This window comes from Uloborus diversus, chromosome 10 (genome assembly GCF_026930045.1).
Source record: "Uloborus diversus isolate 005 chromosome 10, Udiv.v.3.1, whole genome shotgun sequence".
Lineage (NCBI taxonomy): Eukaryota > Metazoa > Arthropoda > Arachnida > Araneae > Uloboridae > Uloborus > Uloborus diversus.
In genome coordinates, this window is record NC_072740.1 from 117,467,640 (window position 1) to 117,485,020 (window position 17,381).

The 17,381-nt window shown below is 30.8% G+C and overlaps 1 protein-coding gene across 3 annotated transcripts in view; it reads left to right on the forward strand.

Moving 5' to 3' along the window:
* The window catches only part of LOC129231232 (homeobox protein Hox-C4-like), a 160,803-nt gene that overhangs the window by 1,803 nt on the left and 141,619 nt on the right, over positions 1–17,381 (forward strand). The window lies entirely within an intron of this gene.

A 17,381-nucleotide genomic window follows, 5' to 3' on the forward strand; every position in this document is an offset into this window, starting at 1 on the left:
AAATGCCACAATGCGAATCTAATTCTAAACATTTTTTCACCTTTTAAAAGTTCCATACCTATGTTGAATAGCATCATAAATCTATCTCCTATGGTTTTCTAATTGTCTGTGTAAGTTAAAATTAAATTGAAAATTCTGGAAATCAAAAATGAGACATTATTAAGAAATGTTCCAGATAAACTTTTTAAAGCACAAGAGAAAATGTTGAAAAAATCAGTTGTTGCATTATTATTTAAAGGCTTGACATACAAAAGGTACGAAAACCACCAACTAAATTATGCTATAGCGCGATGTAAAGTATCTTTAAGCACCCGTGTAACAATACATTATTTTATGTAACATTACATTTTTCTAGCTGTTCTAGAAAATTTATACTGATCTGAGCTTTTAACACATTATCAATCTCACTGGTTCTAAAATAAAATTGAGAAAAACAAGGGTTAAGTCACTGCAAATAGAAGTAAACAATGCGAATTTCCTGCAGATTGAGTCGCGCTTTAAATACCCGAACTAATTGAGAAAAAATATTATTGTAAAACTCTGCTTTCAAAAGCTCATCTTAGTCATTTTTACAAAAGTTTTTATAAGCTAAAAACATTACCTAGACACACAAGGCAATAATTAAATATTTTTGGTTGGAAACATTACTATAAAAATAATGCTTTCCCAAAAACTACAAGACAATAACTGAACATCTTCTGTTCAACTATTTTTATAAGATAAAAGCTTTACCTAGAATAACGAGACAATAATTAAATATTTTCAGTGTGTTTGGTAATATAACAAAAAATATAAAACGATCTTTCAAAGAAAATGAAAACTTGGTTCTCTAATGTTTAAAATCCGAAAAATTATTGTTGACGAGCTAGTAAACACGTGTGCAATTTGTCGAGATATTTATGAAAACCGGTACAAAATAGAAGCTGTAATTTCGAGCATAAATTAGCCATAAAACTCGGAGGAACACGCGAAATGGGCTATTGAATCTGAGTATGGGTAACGCTGCTGCATTCTAATGACAAATCAGCTGTGTTTATGATACGGTTTTATAAAAAGACTTGGATGAAGACATTTGGACTTGATTGAATGTAAACGAAGAGTTTTTAGTTGAGTGCAACAAGATTTGCTTAAGTGTTTTTGTAGATTTGATTGGTATACAGAAGGAAAGAAGATTTCGACTAAAATGTTCTTAATGTGCAGTTTGTTTTGAGTAATTATCATCACTAGTTGGTTTGCCTTTACGTAAATCAAATGGAATTTGATTGTTTGGTGAAAGATTTGCATTTATAGTTGTGCAAAAAGCAGTTTTTGGTATTAATGGCTCTTATGTAAGTCATTAATGATTGTAAATAATGAGTGAATTTGTTTGTTTTAAGTTACTTAGAAAATTTTCTTTAAATAGCTTAGAGCGTTTTCTTCAGAAAAATTAATTACTTCAAGTGTTATAAATGAAATTTCCCAAGGCATCTATAGAAAAATATTATTTTTTATAGAATCATTTGACTCTTGAATTTAATTGAGTCTCATTTGTTGTTAAACTAACGTCCACATTGAAAAAGGATCCCATAAGATATCACATATAAAAAGGGTCTTTCATGGAAACAAAGCTTTTAAAAACTTGGTCTTGCTTGTATTTGTGAAACATTTTACAAGTAAAATATGTTTATTAACTAAATGCTATCTGTTCTATGTGTGAGACATAGAAGATAACAACGAATTAAACAGAATGCTATATATTTATTAACTTTACGCTGTGTCTTTATTCTTTTACTTTTAAACAAAACTATTTATTTAATACAATCAATTAAAGATTTAACTTCATTAGTTTTCTTTTATAAAGCAAAATATTTGTTAAATAGGGATAAATCAAATAGATATCTTTTCTTTATTAAATGAAAAAATGTAATGCGTTTACGTGGTTTTAGTTAAACATTGTTTAGCATGTAGAATGCAACGACAATATTTTTAAAGAAGTATTTTATTGAAAAATTGCACATAAATATAGACGCTAACAGCATATACATGCACTTGTATTCTGAATACGAAAGATTATTGAAGATTCTTTATACATTACTCCATGACTGCTTTAATAGTGTAAATAATGGCTCCAGTTATTTTTGATTATGGCTAAATAAGTGTGGCCAAATCTAAAAATAGCTTCGATTTTAGGAGATATTTTACTGAAAAAAAGACTTTTAGCAGAAAGTAGTTATTGCTGAATTTTTGAAAAGATTTACAGTATATTTTAACGTTTGATTATACGAAATGGACAGTAAAAAGAATTTGCTTTATGAGTTAAATTTATGTTAAATCATTTATCTGTGTTTTGTTTCTGTATAATCAATAGAAAAAAGATGTGCTTAAAATGCAATGACATTTATGCAATAATGTTCATTTTCAAGTTTGATAATGTTCAATAGCATGTTTAGAGTTAGCCCCCCCCCCCCCCTACATTTGGTTGTCAAACAATGATAACGGAAACACTTGCAAGCGGATTTAAAAATGATTAATTAATGCAACTGTGTTATGAGTAAAGTTTTTTCTGCTCGACTTGACAATGTTCCTCCCATTTAACTAACTTTTTTTTTTAATTTCGATTATATTGAAAATTCAAACGTATGATGCAGTAAATGAGCCTTTAACAACAGTAACAGAGGAAAAAATATTTCCATGTTCAACAATGCACAACATTTAACTTATCCCTTTATTTTTGCTTTTGCACATTATATGTCAAACATTACAAAACGAAATGCTTCAAATACAACTGGCATGCATGCAACAATTTTAAGAAAATTAGTTTGTTTTCCCAGCTTACTAACATTATAACAATGATCTAACTTTTTTTTTTTTGCTTTGATAAACGATACTTGGAAAACATATAGAAGTGACATGTTTTTTTTTTCTTTTTTTTAATGCGGCACATATTTATGCAATAATGGTACGATTAATGTTTTATTTCTTTAAGCTTGACCATGTTTTGTTATATGTAACTTGTTCTGTTTTCAACTTTGTAGATGCATTCAAATATATATTAAATTTCGTAAATCTAAACAATCAAATGAAAGTGATAAATATTATATTTCTAATATTTTTCAAAAACAAGCTTGTTGAATAATTTACCTAACAGCATAGTTTAGCAACAATGAATGATCTTACAAACCGTTTATACGTTTTTGAAGGGACTTTATGAAAAAATGCTGCAAATGAAAAAAAATATGTATTAGACTCTGCACAGAAAATTTTAAAAACGTATAATTAATAAAAACGTATAAAAGAGAAATGTATAAACGGTGCTTCACTGTATTTCAAAAAGTTATCCCTTAACTTATTTTTACTTGAAAAACACGTTTACGAAACTGTATTTTTCTTATTCAATTTGCACTGTCTAGCACTGGATTAAAAACGCGTTCATAAAAAGACTTTTCTTAAAAGAAAGTACGAAGTACAACAATAACAGTTTATTTAAAGCGTTTTTTGCTTCGTTAAATCAATATTACAACGGCGGCGGAGTAGGAGTTAAGAGAAATTAAATCCCTTTGATGATAGAACATCTAATACATCTTAAATCCTACCAATGGCTCCTAAATCCCAACAATTTCTTTAATGTCCTTTTTACGCCACGAAGTGGCGTTCCATTGGGAGATACGCTACCCCTACTGCCGCATCGGTTCTTTCAACTTCCCCGGCGAACGTTGAGCGCTTGGTTTATGGTTGTCTCGCCTAGTTTGTCAACTCAATTTCGAAGCTTGCCGTGTGGAAGTTTTCGGAAAGTTTGCTAATTATACAAGAACTTCCTTCAAAAGAGGTGAACGAATTGATTATAGTTTATTAAAATAGGAAAATTATATTTTAATGTCTAAAAACGTTTAATATGCTATGTTTGTCACAAAACAATGAAAATAAAAAATAAAAAAACAGTTGATCTATATTTCCAATGATATCAGTTTAGAGCGATAAATATTCATATTCATTACCGATATTGTAAGATGAAACCTTTAATTGGAATAGTTAAAAGAACCTCTAACATTATAATAGAGATTGATGTTGATTTCGTGAAATATTGCTAAAGCTGCTGTGTTTGTTTACTTATTCCATTCACCAAACATCCGCATACAACTAATATTGAAAATTACTATAAAATTGTCACATTTAATCCAGGTTTTCAAAATGTTATAAGCAATGTTTACTTTCCATAGGAACGTTTAGAGCTTGGTTTATGTTTGTTTCATCTAGTTTTTCAACTCAATTTTGAGGCTTGCTGCAGTATGGAACTTTTCGGAAAGTTTGCTAGTTGTACAAAAGAGAGGAATGAATCGATTACATTTTCTTAAAAAAGAAAATTATATTTTAATGTCTAAAAACGTCAAATATGCTATTTTTGTCCAAAAAAAAAAAAAAAAAAAAAAAACAGAAAGAGAATCGGTATATTATTCCAATTAATGTTAGTTAATAGCGATAGAAATTGATAATCATTGCTAATAATTCAACATAAAACCTTGAACTAATTGAAGAATTTTCTAATATTATAGTAGTGTTTCATACTGATTTCGTAAAATACCAATAATGCTATTTATTATAATGCTTGTTTACTTACCTCTTTCACCAAACAAACACATATACACAAGGCTGACTATTTTCATTAAATTAACGGTTGCAAAACAATTCTTCAAAATGTCTAAAGAAATTTTGGTAGTATTTTACTCTTAAAATTTAACCAATACAATATGAAAAGTATTAATTTAATATCTGGTGCAATGTGCTGTAATAATTTGAAATGCGTTATTGCACGGTTAACATGTAACTTAATTTTCCATATTTAATAGCAATCAAAATCTAGGGTTGTGACAGTAATTAAAATCCCAAAACATTACTTTTATGAATAAAAAATATTGTGACAGTATTTACCATCAGTATTATGCTATATAGTTCTTAAATGTTAGTGAAAAAATAATGCATCATAATGTCGACCAATAAAAAGACTAATAGCGATACATATTTTGTTTGAAAGCTTTAAAATCGTTCTTCTACATAAAGCATTTTGAAAATAAAATTTCATTAAATTGATTAACTCATTGGTAGTGATGTTCAGCTTAAAAATGCATACTTTCCTAATGTGATTCAATTATGGTAAATATATTAATGGCCAATTTATTATTTAATGAACCATAATGCATTTTTCTGTTGAATATTACATATACATATTATATCACGCCTATTATTATATGAAATAAATTATTGTTGTCGAATAATTTTAATGGATAATTAAAATGAAGTCATGGAAGGAAGTTTTTATTCATTCATTAATCGAAAAGTACTCAAAATTTTCAACCAGTCTGTTCAAAATTTCAACGAGAAACATATCAGAATCAACAATCAGCACCATTTCGAATGGGAAATCCAAAACAAAGCACGTTTCATGCGGCAAATTTAACAGGGAGCACTTTTCATACAGCAAATTCAAACCCGCATACTTTTCAAGTGGGAAATTCCAAGTTTCACTAAATTCCATCTCGCAGCAAGATGCCGTTTCTAGTATAACAATCACCGTTTTTTGCAATGCAACACAACTCCACTGTCCAAAAACACGTTAAATCTTGATGTTCAATGCTTTGTTTACACAGTTAAGGGAATGAATGTTACAGACAATCTGCAAGCAAAACAAACCCCATAAAGTTGTTGCGGGTCGGATAATGCTTGTTTACATCAATAATACAGGAGAAACTTCTTCATAACCATGGTTTTTTTTTTTCCGCACTGGGAGCAAATATTTTTCTTAACTTTTATACTAATATGTTTATAAAATATCAGTATATCGAAGCATTATGTTTGCCACCAACATGTACTCTCACTTTGGCTTTGTATATCCGACTATAAGATGCTAGTAAGAAAAATTCTGCTCTAAGGAAAAGTTCGTAATATTTTCAGTATTACGAAACGATGATCACTTAGTCTTTTTTTTTTTTTTTTTGGCCTCAGGGACCGCATTTTCTTTTTTTTTATATATATATATTTGAATTTTTCCTTAGTTTAAAGGCTCATTCTATTTTGTGTTAACTATTGAATACTGCATTAAATTTTAAATTACTGCAATACGAGAGCGTCATTCAAAAATTGTAAGGACTTTAAAATAATAATGTAAAAATATGAATCCATCAAAATGTATTTGACACATAGCAGTATACTTTATATAAGTATTATATCTTTGTTTCTTTGCATCGCGCATAAATTAACGAATGTTACTAAGCTAACACCTTTTGTAATTGATGAAATGGAACAACTCTTTTAGCTTTAAAAAAAAAGAAAAATGTTTGAGTTTACTTTTAGAAAAAAAACCCCCATATTTTCATTTTTAGGTTAATGGAGGGGTTTCTAATCATTAAGACGTGCCCCCAAAGCGAAGCATAGATAGAAATATTGCATTGGGGGGGGGGGGGACATGCAGCTGTGACCAAACTTTTTGAAATCGATTAATAAGTAAATAAATTATCATAATTGGTATTCGTAAGTAAGAATACGGGTACTAGTTATTAAATAAAGAAATTATTATAATTGGTATCCGAAAATAAGAATAATTCATTGCTATGTGCCTGCACTATTGTAATGCCACCACGTTTTAAGAAAATTTGATCTTAAAAACAAGCCCACTTATCGAACTAATATTGTATCAATATTTCAGTAATGTTGTATTTTTTTAAAAGAGCATTTTTCTGTAATATTGCCTGATTTGTCAACTGTCGTAAATCTGTAGGAACACAAATTACTGTATAAGAGTAAACATATGTTTTGGGTGCATGAAAAACTACACATAATATAAAATGTTATTTATTTAACGCAGATAATAAATTGTAACACCAGGATAGCATTTTTTACATTAGATTTGTTACGAAAAATAAAGGAGAGGTGAAACTACTTCCGTCTGTAAAAAGGAAGGCACGGGTGAATTTTTTTTTTTTTTTTGGAAACCATTGGATTAAGTTATTGTTTAGGTATTACTTAAAATGCACACGTATTTTTTATAAACTTAAGTGCATGTGTATGGGAGTGAAGCATCAAACTCCTGAGCAATACGTATCTACAAAATGATTGTATTAATTTTATTCTAAAGTAGAAACTAGATTGTTATTTTAAGCGTCTTTGTTTTGGAAGGAGAAAGTAAGAACTGTTTGAGGGTTTGTCCTTTTTTCATCATTGTTTTAATTATTATTATTAGGGCTCAAATGTAAGTACGTACTTTAAATTTTAAATATGAAACAAAACTCACAACATTGTCACTGTAGTATGATGGTTGTTTCTAATTCTAATACTAAGTAAACCAAATATCTACAAAAGCGGCGATATAAATATAATATAAAATTGCTTTTTTCTTTTTTTTTTGATCGACGTGCTTAAACTACACTGCTTAGTTTAAAAAAGAAAAAATCATACTTCCGGGATCATTCTTACTGAATCCCCCCTCCCCCCCTTCTTTCTACAGATGTCCATGGTTTTGTATTTTTCAATTTCTCTAATAGTTTTTTACAAGAAATTTAACAATGAAAATAGTGCTCCTTTCCCTCAAAATAGAAATTATGATGGTCAAGTTCTTGAATAGAGAAAAAAATAGGGAAGCAGGAGGGGGAGCTGTCTTCAGAAGACGGTGGGTGATAAGGGAATACGCTAGTCAGATTTGGATTCAAGGGCTGATTTACCATGAGAAACAACTGGGAATAATCTCAGAAGCAATATTTACGCTGTGCAAAAATTTATTAGATGTATTGGTTATTATTCAGAGCAAATTATTTACAAATGTTTCCATACTTAAACTATAGTTATAGTACAGCTTTATTTCTTCACAAATGGCGATTGATTCTGAATATTTTCGAGAAGAGGACTATAGTTTTAGTGTAGAAACAATTTTTAGTTAAAATATCGGTTACTTAATATTTTCGTGTTTACTTATTTAATTTTGCAGTAATTTAAATCGTGCAGATTGATCCCAGCAGAGAATAAGAAAGGTTAAATAAAACTTATAGAAACAGTAATTGGTTTAGAATATAATATAAACAATGAATGACTTTTGTTTTAATTGATTAATATTTTTTGTTAAACTTAGTTATTCATTTTTTAATTTGTTGTTTATTAATTTAAAAATGGAAGTATAAAAGAGTTTATTTTTACCTACCGTCTAAATAAGAGTTAATTTAATTCCTTCTGCATAAAAAAGGAAAACAAAACTGCAAAATCTTTTTAAGTGTGACTTTTACAGGTTTGGGAAGTGGTTACAAACACGCGATCTGAGATCTGGGAATATTTATTTTAACCTTAGTCTAGAAAGATTCAGATGATTCAACATTTGGTATCATTACAATATAAATTAATAATAAAAATGAAACATTTCAAAAATTACATGAATATGTTTTTCACAAGCAGACAAAAATTGCTCTAAACGTTAATTATTTATGATGAATGATCAAAATGGCAGATGCAGATCTTGAATTTGTCTTTAGATTGTGTTTCACCTTCACTTCAACATGTGATTCAGTATTTTTCTTCATTATTATTTTTCAGTTATCAAACAATACATTTTTTTTCCATTGCATTCTCTCTTTAAATAGTGATGAAAGTGAATGTGCAAGTTCTTGCTTTTCAATTTCATTTATGTAGTTTTTTTCAAGTATTTTGATTGCTGTGCCCTTGACAACAATAATTTAGAACAAGGTCATACTGATTATTTCTGAGACTCCGGTTATTTCTGAGAAGTCCCGTGGGGTATCAAGAACATTTATTTAGTTCCATCAATGACTAATTACCTGACCCAATCTCATCCAACTTCCCACATCTCTTAGGGTGAAAAATATTTTCTGTTCTGGATGCATGTGAGGAAGTTTCAACGAAAACACAATACGACGTCAGAGTTTACTTTTCCATTTGAATCATAGCGATCGGGATTTTTTTTTCCTGGCGGGTGGTATCATAAAGGTCCTTACATGTAGTGTAAACTATACTACTGAAACTGCGGGTTGCATGTGACCTCTTTTAGGGTTGAAACGTTGTAGCACCAGTGGCACCCAATTAAAACGTACCATTTGACTTTCTATGGGTGCCATTTTAAGAGTGCCATAGAGAGTCAAATGGCACGGGGGTGCCCTGATGCTACAACGTGTGACTTTAATAGGTGCCATATGCAGCCTGCAGTTTTAAGAGTGTAGGATTGGTAATATGACTTTCATTCAAGAGCTTTGGAGGGTTAATCCTAACCATTTCCCTGCGTCTCTGCATAGGACAATAGCAATATGTAAAAAAAAAAGGAAAAACTATCGAAACAAAACAGCACAAAAAACAAATTTTTCTCGACCGTAATTTGAGTCAGGATTGATTGCATTATAATACCCAATTTTATATTAAGCGAAAAAATAATTGAAATAAATATAAATATGCACCAGTGTGCTTAATGTTACTAAAATGTATCAAAATTAAAATAATAGTCTGCTCCAGTGCTTTAATTTGCAAGAAAGCTCACGGGAGTTCAACTGTACTTCTTAATTTCACGTGGATTGTTCACCCAATTGGTCGGAATTAAAGCTGTTTTTGTGTGAAAGCATGTTCGAAGTCTATAAGAATCTGTACTTCTTTTCTTAGAAGTTAAGCTTTGCTTTGTTCAGTGCAGTTTTTCCCGATTACTGAAGTGATACATTTTGCTTTATATATTACCACTTATTTACAAAATGAATCAGTTCTATTTTTAAGTAGTCGTCGATAAAGTAGTTGCCATTTCCATAAAATGGAAATCCATACAAATTCCTTACATTTAACTTTCATAAGAACAGAAACTTTCCGTAAGAATATTCCCTAATCTGTATCTGTACCTGAAAGGTAACGGACACTATGTCCATTTTGTTTTGAATCAAGATTTAAGCACCATCTTACTCAACTTTTTATACCATATCTATAGGTATAAAGCACTAAGATATATTTTATAAGCTCGTAAATGACAATCCAATAATACAAGTCATCATTGAATTCATCTCCTGGCAAACTTTGTTAATGTGAATGAGAGTGCCTTTTACCCCCTAGGTACTAAGATATATATATATGTGTGTGTGTGTGTGTGTGTGTGTGTGTGTATATATATATATCAGGGCTTGATTTTAAAAAAGTGCGAAAGTCAGGGAAAAAAATTCGATTCCGCCAAAGGTGTAAAAACTTAAGAAATCAGAAATAATAACTGAGTTCCATAAGCTTGCAAATTAAAGCCTGATATATGTCAAATATAAATCATTCTGTAATTGTACTGATAATCCTTTGTGTTTGCTGACGAATTCAACTATTGTCAATAATTATTTCCCAAAAAAATTGAAAATGTCCCTCCCTCCTTCCCCTTGCAGTTAAAAACTGTCTCAACTGCAGTTCATTATGCGCCCAAGTTGATCGTTTAAATTTTCATTATGTGTGTATACAGGATCCTACAAATCCCAGGCGCAAGTTTTTTTTCCCATCCTTTTTTTTTTTGGTGTGTGTGTGTGTGTGTGTATTTGAATTTTTTCTGAATATTTTGTAGCTAAGCAACGTATAAGATGAAACTCCTTTTTAGCAGTTCGCGTGTGTAGTCAATTTTAGCGTCCGTGTAGTTAGTTGGCCATTTCCGCCATAATTTCGTGATTTAGATGCTAGTGGTTAGGTTGTAAAAATTGCACTTATGTCAACGATGCATGAATTTGTTAAAGTAAATGTTAATTTCTGATTTGAATTACTAATTTTAAGTACTTAAATGAGAAAAGTAAACTGTAATTTATCTATAATTCGAAATTATTCTTCAGATAGTCATTTGGTAGTAATTCTTTTAGTCTCAACCGAGATAATCAATTTTGATTTCGCATACTTGAAGTTTTTCTCTTCTGTCTCTTATATCTTGATAAGATTGTCTTTGTTATTGATATTTAGTAATCTGTTTTCATCAAAATATCAAATTAAACATAGTACCAAGGATATTCCCTCATCGCAATGTTAAAGCTTTAGCTGAGAAAGTTTAGTTTAATATCAATTGATCTATAAAAATCATTTTCGAACATAACTCCCTAAAGAAAAAGAAGGCACTCCCCGTTGTCAACGGTAAGAATTTTTACTTCAGTTCAAAATTGATAGGCACACCGTAAGATATAACTTATAGCTATTTTTGGCTATATTACACACACTTAAAAATGCAGGTTGGATGTGAGTCCTTTTAGGTTAAAACGTTGTAGCACCAGCGGTGCTCCCTTAAATGAACCATTTCACCCCCTATGGCACCCTTAAAGGTGCTATTTGGTTCTGTATGGCACCCTAAGTGTGACAGTAGGCTCCCTCTAGCACCCTTAAGAGAACCAGCGAGAGGCAAATGGGCACCCTTAAAGGGGGTGAGAGAAGCATGGTGCTATGAAGTTTTGCCCTAAAAGGTGTCGCATCAACCCTCAGTTTTAATAATGTACTAGCTGTGTTTGGGTATATATTATACGACTGTATGTGCAACAAAATGAATTTGAGTTTTGTCATTTAGGGTGACTTTGAGCCTTGTGTGTAAACAAAAAGATACTTCAAATGTATAGTATAATATTTGATTTTAAAAGAAAAGAAAGAAGATGAAGTTTCAGAGCTGCACTCTCTTTTCAGGGTTACGAAATAAGTTTTCTACTTTTTCTTTTCTAAAAAGAAAATTGGTTATGTAAACATCTCCTTGCATCATTCAAGATTTCTGAAGTGACTATTTGTAAGCTATTTCTGATATTGTTCAAATTGCTCTTCCTACATCGTATAATTTTATGCAATCTTGATTGTAAGTGATAGAAATATTGTGAGTTGTAAAGTACAAAGGAGGAGTTTATAAACATTTAGAAATATTATTTTACTGTTTTAAAGTCACACTACTTTTATTAAAATAATTCATTTAGTATCCTATATCTGACGTGGCTTTAAGTGACTCTAGATGGCAGGATGGCTTTGAGTGAAGCGGATGATTCTAATGGACTATAACGTAGTGAGGCAAAAATGAACGTTGACTTTTGCTGACCGTTTCGTGTGCAACAAATAGTACCACATTTTTCCTTATACTTTACTATATACACAAATTACTTAGAGTTAAAAGTTAAAAAGTTGTCGACAAAGTGAAAGTACTTGATTTGTATGATTTATTATGCAAAAACTTTTCTCAATATTTGTTTTAAATTGTTATTTTTAAGAAGTTTATCTGTCCAGTGCAGGACACACTTTTGGACATCAATTTCAAATTTCTCTACACAAATAAAATGTCCTTCGAATCGATTGCTGAAACTCTTTTTAAAAATATACTTTGTTTTAGTTTCAAAAGGAAACTATTAGTGGGCCGTTCCACTGAAAATCGGACATTTTGTCTTGCACGTGACAGCTCTAAATTTTGCTTAAAATGTACATTGTTAAAACTGTGGGTTGCATATGGCACCTTTTAAGGTGAAACGTTGTAGCACCAACGACATTCCCTTAAGGGTACTACAAGGAGACAAATGGGAGAACCATAGGGCGCCAAATGGCACCCTTAAAAGGTGCCACTGGTGCTACAACTTTTTACCCAGAAAGGTGCCATATGCAACCCGCAGTTTTTATAGGATAATATTTAAAATGTGTAGTAAACTAAACATTTTTGTCTAAGAAAACCCACATGAATGTGTAATTCCTTAGGCAAAGAAAAATTTGTTTAGTAGACGTTTTGAAATGAAACAAAGTGAGCTTTAAGAGTAAACGTGAAAAGAACAGCGTTTTTTCCTTGCTAACACCACAGTCGGAAGACTAAGGAAAGGCTCGTAACTGTGAAGCACTACAAAATTGTACTTTACGTTTGTTTTGTTCAAGTGTTTACAAATTTTATTATTAATCTCAAATTTAATCAAGTCTCAAAGCAAATTTACTTCAAAACAGCGAAGCATAACATTGGGTTATTTCGTGTAAAAAAGCGTTTTTTAAGATTTTTGCATTGTTAATAATCAAATATTTTAGATTCTCGAAAGCCAACTTTTTATTAAGTGCATTTGAATTTCATTGCCTATTTGCGTTTGTGTTTTTTTTAATGCATCCTTCTTTTTAAATGGAAATATAGCCTCTTGTTGGTATATTTAATGCTAGAGTCTTATTTTACTACGCTGAAGTGGTGATTTTTTAGCAGTCTAGAATTGCCGACTAGAATAGTGGTTTAAACAATAGATTGATTGTTTAAGTATACTAGAGAGATACAGTTTCAAGATAGTTGCGATTCTATCTAATAATTATTCTATACGCTAGAACGTTGAGATTCCCATTGATAAATGACGGGTTTTTTCTTTAGAAAAAAAACATATTTGTTCTAATTTACAACCTTTATTTTTTAATGCTATTAGATCTTGTGTCTTTTTGGATTCCCGCCGGAGCTCCTATATCATGGGGGGAGGGGACTCTGAGTTGTGACAGATATCTTATTGCGACAAACTTGATTTTTCTCTACCTTATTCAACCCCTCAGAACTCGAGCCTTGAACGAAACCCCCGCACCATAAGACTTACCGTGTAAATTAAAACACTGTCAAAACGGGAAAAAGTATTTTCTAATGATATTAATGTTTGTCTTCAGTGATTCTTTTAAATGCTGAGGTATTGTTTAGCTTAAATGTTATATATATACACTCTACAGTGAATAGTTCAAAATCCTGACTTTATCAGCAAAAGTTTGCTTCGGGGGGATCACTGCTATCAATGTGTTTCATTGTTTCGACAGAAAGCATGACAATGAAAATCACACAAATAATTGAAAGTTGTCTGCTTTATGCATGCCTTTATAAGGAAAGCACAAGTTGTGTTATCTTTACACTTTTATCAATGTTATCCAGGGATATTCCCTGAAATAAAGACAACCGTTTTATGGGAGATCATGCTGAGGCATGACTCCCGCCTTGTCCACCTCCCCTATAAACGAACTACGGTTTGGGGAGTGAAAAATTTCTTACACTGTTAGGGTGTCAATAAGAAGCACCAAATCGACGAAGAATAATGCATCTAAAATGGCAAAAAGTTGCTAATTAATTTTATAAGCAACGAAAAGAAGTAGTATTTCAAATATTCCCTTATTTTTTTTTAATGAATTAAAATGATTAATGCGATCGTATACATTTTATTCATAATTTGTTTGAACACAACATGGATGCATAATTGTGTCGGTGGTTTAGGGGGAGGGGGTATGACCCTCACGACCCTTCCCCTGTATCCACCCCTGATGTCATCATAGTACACGTTTGAACCTGGGAGGTAAAGAGCACTATGTCACAAAACAAAAGACTTTTGACTTATATCATTTTATGATAACGGTTTTTACGATTTAAAACGCTTTTCAGCTATCACCTTTTTTATAAAATCTTGCGGACATAGTGCTCTTTATCTACTATTTACAGATATAATAATCATTCGGCAAACAAGAAATTAAATGCAATAAAATTTCGGTACACAATTTCAATGATGATACACAAACTTGACTGATTTTTAAAAAAGATTACTTGCGTTTTTTGATACATAAAAACTAAAGAATAGAGAGTTAAAATTACGTCTCTCTTTTCCCCTCACAGCTAGGTGGTATAAATTGCCATTATAACGTAGTAGCATTTTTCCCGTTAAATAATTAACGTAATCAAATTTATTACAATTTTTTAAATAACTGAAATCTTGCAAAATGCTGATAACGTTGCTCAGTCTTGTTCGAATGTCACACTTTTTATGTTTATTTCATCAAAAACATAATCTATGTTCCTTGCTATTTCCTACTGATGTTTTTATCATTCACTAATTTTAGTTTTGCTTATTCACAATTGAAGCGCTGAGTAGAAGAAAGGGTTACGCGATATATTTGCTAACATTTTGAGATGATCATGTAGAATTGTAGATGGTGCTATTTTATGGAAGTGTAACATTAAATTTTGCTCTTTCTTAAAATAGCATCAACTGCATGATGATCTCTAATCATATGTCCCACAACCATTCTTTCTCTCACCGCTCTGAATATCATTGTCTGCATGATGATCTCAAAATGTAAACATACGTCACATAATCCCTTCTTCTTCTCACCCCTCTAAATAGCAGTGTTTGTATGATGATCTCATAGTGTGATTATATGTCACATAACCCCTTCTTCATCTCACCCCTCCTAATAGCATCGTCAGCTTGATGATCTAATAATATTAACATATGTCACATAACCCCTTCTTTTTCTCACCTTTCCAAATAGCATTGTCTGCATTATGATCTCAAAATGTAAACACATGTGACGTAACCCCTTCTTTATCTCACGCCTCCAAATAGCATCGTCTGTATGATGATCTCAAAATGTGAACCTATGTCACATAACCCCTTCTTTCTCTTACCCATCTAGATAACATTGTTTGCATGATGATCTCAAAATGTAAACATGTGTCAAATAACCCCTTTTTCATCACATCTCTCCTAATAGCATCATCTGCATCATGATCTCAAAACATAAACAGCTGTCTCATAATCCGTTCTCCGACTAACTCCTTCAGTTTCAATAAAGTAACGATTAAAAAAAAAAATCTTTGTGTAAACGAATTTTAAAGATAGTTACCACTAAAATGTAGGTAAAAATGTGCCACTTAAGTGTATACTGATTTCAGATCAACCTTTGATTCAACTTTCACCTTTGATTTTAATATTAAAGTCAATATTACATTTTGTGTGTAAGGCAGTAAAAAAGCGGTTTCAAATACAGGAAATTGATTAGCAATCCCCTATTAAAAGGCAAAAATTTGTTTTGATTTAGTTTATTTCTCTTTTAACGGTGTAAACGATTAGAGGCTAATTATGAGCTCATTTCAATAACCTTTAGCCTTTAAATTTAGAAGCATCCACTTTCATATTAATACAGTGTTCAGACCGATAAAACACATTCAAATCGCTAATACTACTAAGAGAAATTGTTTTCCTATATCAATAATGCTATAAAAATAATTATCGATCATGTCTGAATTACCGATGTAATATGTAACAAAAGTTTCTTATATTCTTAGAATATTGTCAAAGATGTTTTAGGTAAAACCTTATATTGCTTTTATTTTATTCTAAACTTAAAAATACTTTTTTTTTTTTTTTGAAGCTATTTGTTGTTACTCATGTCTCTTTGTATTTGAACTTCACTTTTAAACTTCAAAATGTAATGCTAGTTCGAGCTTTCTTAATCGTTTCTTAAGATAATTATATACGATTCAAGCTCATTACTGAATCATATTTAATTAGCTTCAAGTAGCATTGCTGTATTTTCATTTCAAAAATATTGAACCATACTTTGAAGCAGCAAAAGCACACTTCTGTGTGTATCTTTAGCACAACCGTCGTGTATTACATCAAATTACCCAAAAATTTTGCAAAACATTGGTGAAGAACCAATTTTTCTTTGAAATTTTCTGACAATATACTCTGATAACGATTTCAATATTGATGACAATTTGCTGCATTTAAAGTTTTGGAAAGCGCTGGAGTAACATTTTGAGGAAACACAGCATGCACCCCTTATCAATTTAAAAATTCGCTATTTCACGAAATATTAGGGAGGTACGAAGCAAACTATTCAACATTCTAAAATTAAATGAACAGTTGAATATTGGGTACATTATAACCTGTTTTTTGGCAAATATTATGCTAAGCTTCATTTCAGATATGCTACAATCAGAAAGTCAAGTCATGTACATTCTAATCAGTTGTTAATCATATTTTAGAAAGTATTGAACTAAAGCTTTCAAAAAATGTTCTTTCAATAAATATATAATTTTTATAGTCGCTTTGTTATGTTTAAGCATATTTTTTATTACAACACGAAAATAGCCGTTACTCGCATTGCGGATAGAGATAATTCATGAACTTTTACATGGGTGATCATAATTTAATCTAATAATAAGTAATAAATTGCTGATTTTATTTTACTTCTTTTTTTTGCAGTATAGATCGTATTACAAAGAAATATTGTTAGCAATAATGTCAGTTATTACCTTTTACAGAGTTAATATTATTTGACGCCAATGTATATTAAGATTTCTGGATATCAGCCGGAATGTATGATTTAGGAAGTAATGGCATATTTTCCTTCTGTTTGTGTGGTTGAATAACAAAACAAGAACAGCTACAATTTCAATCGGCTTCGGCCGATTGTCAATCTTTTTTCTTATTTTTTTCTTCCCATCAAGATTTATGGGTATCAGTTGGGATGTGTGCTTATTACGTAATGACATTAAAGTCTTGTTTGTGTGATAGAATAGATCAACATGAATGGCTACAATTTTAGCCGGCTTCGGCCGGTTTTCAATAATTTTTTCTCATTCCATCGAGATTTATGGATATCAGTTGGGATGCGAGACTAGGAAGTAACGACAT